Here is a 6,075-nt window from a genome sequence, read left to right as displayed (position 1 = left end):
TTTACTCTCATTTCTGTTACTTTCCTTTCTCAGACAACTCTGCGTCCTGATGGTGGTTTACACTACAGATGTCCTGGGTCAATTAAGTCCCTTAAATATCTTTTCGTTGTTGTTTCTGTTGTTGTTTACAGCTTACTTTCTTTGACGGCTGAAGTGTCTGACAGGTGCAGATTCAGTGTGGGTGATAACAGCCAAATTGATGAATCAGATCTGCCAGCGTATCACAAGGGAGGTCTGTCAGATGAAGAGTCCAACTGTTACTGTTACACCATGATTTGTTGTTTGTTTTTTTTTTTCCTTTATATCAGCTATTTGTTTTTGTTTTCTTGGTTTGTCAACTGACATGATTAGCAGATGCTGGATCCTGTGAGAGGATCCTGTGGGATTTTCTTAATATTATTGTGTTCTCAGTTCTTCAGCTGAACTTTCTCACTAGCACTTGGTTCACTCAAAGTTATGTCTCATAAGTCCTTTAGGTCTGTTACTTAATGTTTGTTCTTTTTGTCGGTCAATTGGCACATCAGGCTGGTACTGTATCAGTCAGAATTTCCATTACTTCAGCACTTAATTTCATTCATTTCTTAATTTCTCAGCTGTAGTTTCTCTCTGCTACTGGTTCGCGCTGGAGTGGCACTGTAGTTTTATTGGTGCTATAGTTTCGTTTTCTGTCCGCACATAAGTGTTCAACTACCAGTGCTTCACTCTGGAGCTGATTTCCATTACTTCTACTGGTTTTTTTTTTGTTTTTAATTAACTTGGACTTCTTATGTTGGGTAAGTCTGTTAAGTATATCTATTGTCTCACTTTGTCAACTGCCATACGAGCCTGGATGGGTGAGATGGGAATTTATTTTATCATCTATCTCAACCGAAGATGCCACTCATCTAGGGTTCGCTTGTTTCCCTGCTGAAGTGTTGGACTGCCACTGGATCACAGTAGAGGTTATTTCTGCTGGTTTTCATAGTCTATCAGATGAAGTGTTGGACTGACGCTCTCACTTGGGAGGCAAGTTAGGTTAGATCCATTTTTGTGGATACTGTTTGTAGTCGGTCAGCTGAAATGTTAGACCACAATTCTTACTGTTCATAGTCTGTCAGCTGAAGTGCAAGGCTTCCATTACTTCTCACTGCTGGGTTGCTGCCAGGTACATTATGTCCGTTACTTTGCTGCTGGCTGTTGAAGTTGCTCATCTGCTGTTCCTTAACTCTGGACGCTATTTCCATTATGTATTTTATTTCAGTTACTCTGCCATATGAATTGCTTGCCTGCTGTTCCTTATCTTCAGAGGTCATTTTCGTCATATCTGTCACTATGTCATCAAAAGTACCGGCCTACTATTTCTTTGATCTGGAGACCATTTAGGTATTTTGTTTACTCTGTCTTAAACAGTGTTTGACAACAGTTTCTGTTAACTGGAGTCCATTGTCACTGTTGTTGTTTCTGTTGTTGTTGATGTTTCCGTTTTCTCTGTCATAAAATGCATTTGACTACTGTATCTGTAATCAGGAAACTTCCCATTGGTTGTCTCCCATTGGTTGTCTCCCATTGGTTGTCTCCCATTGGTTGTCTCCCATTGGTTGTCTCCCATTGGTTGTCTCCCATTGGTTGTCTCCCATTGGTTGTCTCCCATTGGTTGTCTCCCATTGGTTGTCTCCCATTGGTTGTCTCCCATTGGTTGTCTCCCATTGGTTGTCTCCCATTGGTTGTCTCCCATTGGTTGTCTCCCATTGGTTGTCTCCCATTGGTTGTCTCCCATTGGTTGTCTCCCATTGGTTGTCTCCCATTGGTTGTCTCCCATTGGTTGTCTCCCATTGGTTGTCTCCCATTGGTTGTCTCCCATTGGTTGTCTCCCATTGGTTGTCTCCCATTGGTTGTCTCCCATTGGTTGTCTCCCATTGGTTGTCTCCCATTGGTTGTCTCCCATTGGTTGTCTCCCATTGGTTGTCTCCCATTGGTTGTCTCCCATTGGTTGTCTCCCATTGGTTGTCTCCCATTGGTTGTCTCCCATTGGTTGTCTCCCATTGGTTGTCTCCCATTGGTTGTCTCCCATTGGTTGTCTCCCATTGGTTGTCTCCCATTGGTTGTCTCCCATTGGTTGTCTCCCATTGGTTGTCTCCCATTGGTTGTCTCCCATTGGTTGTCTCCCATTGGTTGTCTCCCATTGGTTGTCTCCCATTGGTTGTCTCCCATTGGTTGTCTCCCATTGGTTGTCTCCCATTGGTTGTCTCCCATTGGTTGTCTCCCATTGGTTGTCTCCCATTGGTTGTCTCCCATTGGTTGTCTCCCATTGGTTGTCTCCCATTGGTTGTCTCCCATTGGTTGTCTCCCATTGGTTGTCTCCCATTGGTTGTCTCCCATTGGTTGTCTCCCATTGGTTGTCTCCCATTGGTTGTCTCCCATTGGTTGTCTCCCATTGGTTGTCTCCCATTGGTTGTCTCCCATTGGTTGTCTCCCATTGGTTGTCTCCCATTGGTTGTCTCCCATTGGTTGTCTCCCATTGGTTGTCTCCCATTGGTTGTCTCCCATTGGTTGTCTCCCATTGGTTGTCTCCCATTGGTTGTCTCCCATTGGTTGTCTCCCATTGGTTGTCTCCCATTGGTTGTCTCCCATTGGTTGTCTCCCATTGGTTGTCTCCCATTGGTTGTCTCCCATTGGTTGTCTCCCATTGGTTGTCTCCCATTGGTTGTCTCCCATTGGTTGTCTCCCATTGGTTGTCTCCCATTGGTTGTCTCCCATTGGTTGTCTCCCATTGGTTGTCTCCCATTGGTTGTCTCCCATTGGTTGTCTCCCATTGGTTGTCTCCCATTGGTTGTCTCCCATTGGTTGTCTCCCATTGGTTGTCTCCCATTGGTTGTCTCCCATTGGTTGTCTCCCATTGGTTGTCTCCCATTGGTTGTCTCCCATTGGTTGTCTCCCATTGGTTGTCTCCCATTGGTTGTCTCCCATTGGTTGTCTCCCATTGGTTGTCTCCCATTGGTTGTCTCCCATTGGTTGTCTCCCATTGGTTGTCTCCCATTGGTTGTCTCCCATTGGTTGTCTCCCATTGGTTGTCTCCCATTGGTTGTCTCCCATTGGTTGTCTCCCATTGGTTGTCTCCCATTGGTTGTCTCCCATTGGTTGTCTCCCATTGGTTGTCTCCCATTGGTTGTCTCCCATTGGTTGTCTCCCATTGGTTGTCTCCCATTGGTTGTCTCCCATTGGTTGTCTCCCATTGGTTGTCTCCCATTGGTTGTCTCCCATTGGTTGTCTCCCATTGGTTGTCTCCCATTGGTTGTCTCCCATTGGTTGTCTCCCATTGGTTGTCTCCCATTGGTTGTCTCCCATTGGTTGTCTCCCATTGGTTGTCTCCCATTGGTTGTCTCCCATTGGTTGTCTCCCATTGGTTGTCTCCCATTGGTTGTCTCCCATTGGTTGTCTCCCATTGGTTGTCTCCCATTGGTTGTCTCCCATTGGTTGTCTCCCATTGGTTGTCTCCCATTGGTTGTCTCCCATTGGTTGTCTCCCATTGGTTGTCTCCCATTGGTTGTCTCCCATTGGTTGTCTCCCATTGGTTGTCTCCCATTGGTTGTCTCCCATTGGTTGTCTCCCATTGGTTGTCTCCCATTGGTTGTCTCCCATTGGTTGTCTCCCATTGGTTGTCTCCCATTGGTTGTCTCCCATTGGTTGTCTCCCATTGGTTGTCTCCCATTGGTTGTCTCCCATTGGTTGTCTCCCATTGGTTGTCTCCCATTGGTTGTCTCCCATTGGTTGTCTCCCATTGGTTGTCTCCCATTGGTTGTCTCCCATTGGTTGTCTCCCATTGGTTGTCTCCCATTGGTTGTCTCCCATTGGTTGTCTCCCATTGGTTGTCTCCCATTGGTTGTCTCCCATTGGTTGTCTCCCATTGGTTGTCTCCCATTGGTTGTCTCCCATTGGTTGTCTCCCATTGGTTGTCTCCCATTGGTTGTCTCCCATTGGTTGTCTCCCATTGGTTGTCTCCCATTGGTTGTCTCCCATTGGTTGTCTCCCATTGGTTGTCTCCCATTGGTTGTCTCCCATTGGTTGTCTCCCATTGGTTGTCTCCCATTGGTTGTCTCCCATTGGTTGTCTCCCATTGGTTGTCTCCCATTGGTTGTCTCCCATTGGGACACAACTACACAAACTATTTTTCTCTGTCGTTGAGTCTCTTCTGTCATGCTCCCATACACCGATATTTTGGAGGGACAGAATGACTAACACACATAGCATTGCAGAGGCCTCACCTTGCCATCGGTGCTGACACCCACAGAAATGGCTGGGGATTTCATCTGAAGAACAGCCTATATGGGATAGAGGACAGCCTTGCTTCTACAAGAACATACATCTCAAAAATCATCAGGTAAATATCATTAAATGTTGCGTAGTCCTTGTAATTGTTTCTTCCCTTTATCTGAAGACTTTTCTCTAGTAATAGCTTTCAATAACAGGAAGCTCAAGAGCACGTAATGGTTTCATCACTGCACCCAGGAAGAACTGGAGGGGCAGCTGCTTTGATGGTGCAAACCAATGGGATTCTGTTTTCTACCTACGGAGCTGTTTTACCTGAATAGCCCTCGGACTGTGTAGGCTAATTAACCCAAGTAAATCACCTGAGACTCACTGTGAATTTATTCTATATGCAATTTTGGAGAAATGGTGACCTGACTCTATATGATAACCAATACCACCATGTACTACCTGCTGTTAGTAGCAAGGTTCAAGCAGGGTGACATACAAAATACGCATGCAGGAAGTGAAATAAGGGAATTCATTTATTTTCCCTAGCCAATTATAAAAATGCCCTAATGATCCCAATGTGCTTCCCATAGGAAACTATGATCAGCTCTTAGTTTATTACTCTTCTTTAATATGTTAATTAACTTTGGCAGCAGCAATCAGCGCTGATAGATAACAAACTCAACCAGTCTGCAATGTGAAGTAATTACAAGGAAACAGCACCTTAGTTCTGCTTTCCATTTTAAGTTCAAATTTGTGCTCTAGAACTCCCCCTAGAACTCATCTTCAGGCATGGCACGTTTGGCTATCAGAGGAGTCTGTATTTCTTCATTTTGTGTTTATTGCTGATCTGAGGAAAAACAATCATATTTCCAGAGGAGGGGAAGATGAGAAAGTGAAGAACAGAATGAAATTATGGTCTGAACATCATAGCACCTTTTTTGATCAGGTTTGTAATTTAGGAAGTCTTTGAAATAAAAAAACATTAATTGTGCATTTAAAATCTAAATGACTTGGATATATCCAAGCCATAGAGTAGATGGTTTCAGCACTTACATTGGCTTTGCAGATTGCTAACAGTGATGGACAGTCCATCAGTCGAGCAGCAGGTTATTGTCTATCTCAGAGCTCATTTTCCTGCCAGAGGCTCCAGTGGAGCTCCCCTTCAGGTGTGCACAACTATTTTAACAAGTGAGTGTTGGCTACTGCTTTTTCCTGGTCCCTGATTTCCTTGTTTAGAATGTCAACTTTTGTGTTGCAGACTGGAGGTGGAGTGCAAGCCAAACAACGGACAAGGAGTCCCTGAGATACCAGAACAAGATACAACATTTGATTTGTATTTTTCTTAGTTTTTTAGGCACTGTGCAGCTTCTAGTTCATCTCCTGGCTTAGGAACCCTGAGAATCCAGTAAGTGATCTGCCTCACCTCTCCTTCTATTCCCACTGAAGATGGGACCTCTCAGGCGTCTGTCATTGGAACACGCTCTGATGGCTGCCTTGTTCGTTCTGCCCCCAGGTGGTTCTTGAAACTTGTTTGCACTTCTTGTTTTGATGATCTGCATCCATAAAGCCCTAGTAGTAAGGACACCAACCCTCTAACATCCTCCTTCCTTATTTAACCGTGAGGTTAAATATTAGCCAGCAGCAGCTCTACTAGGATTTCCAATTGCCGCTTCAGTCTAACTACTTGAGGGAATTTCAAGGAAAGCAGCATGGCCTACTCCTGGGCAATGTGATGCTGCATGTGACCATGTGGTTGGGTGCTGTCCTCCCATGGCCTTCCTCCCTTTCCTGGTGCAAGCATATTGCCCATGGCAGAGGTAGTGGTGGGCATTCAGGTGA

The sequence above is a fragment of the Excalfactoria chinensis genome, chromosome 1, assembly GCF_039878825.1.
Source record: "Excalfactoria chinensis isolate bCotChi1 chromosome 1, bCotChi1.hap2, whole genome shotgun sequence".
Classification (NCBI taxonomy): Eukaryota; Metazoa; Chordata; class Aves; order Galliformes; family Phasianidae; genus Excalfactoria; species Excalfactoria chinensis.
This window is presented reverse-complemented; position numbering follows the sequence as displayed.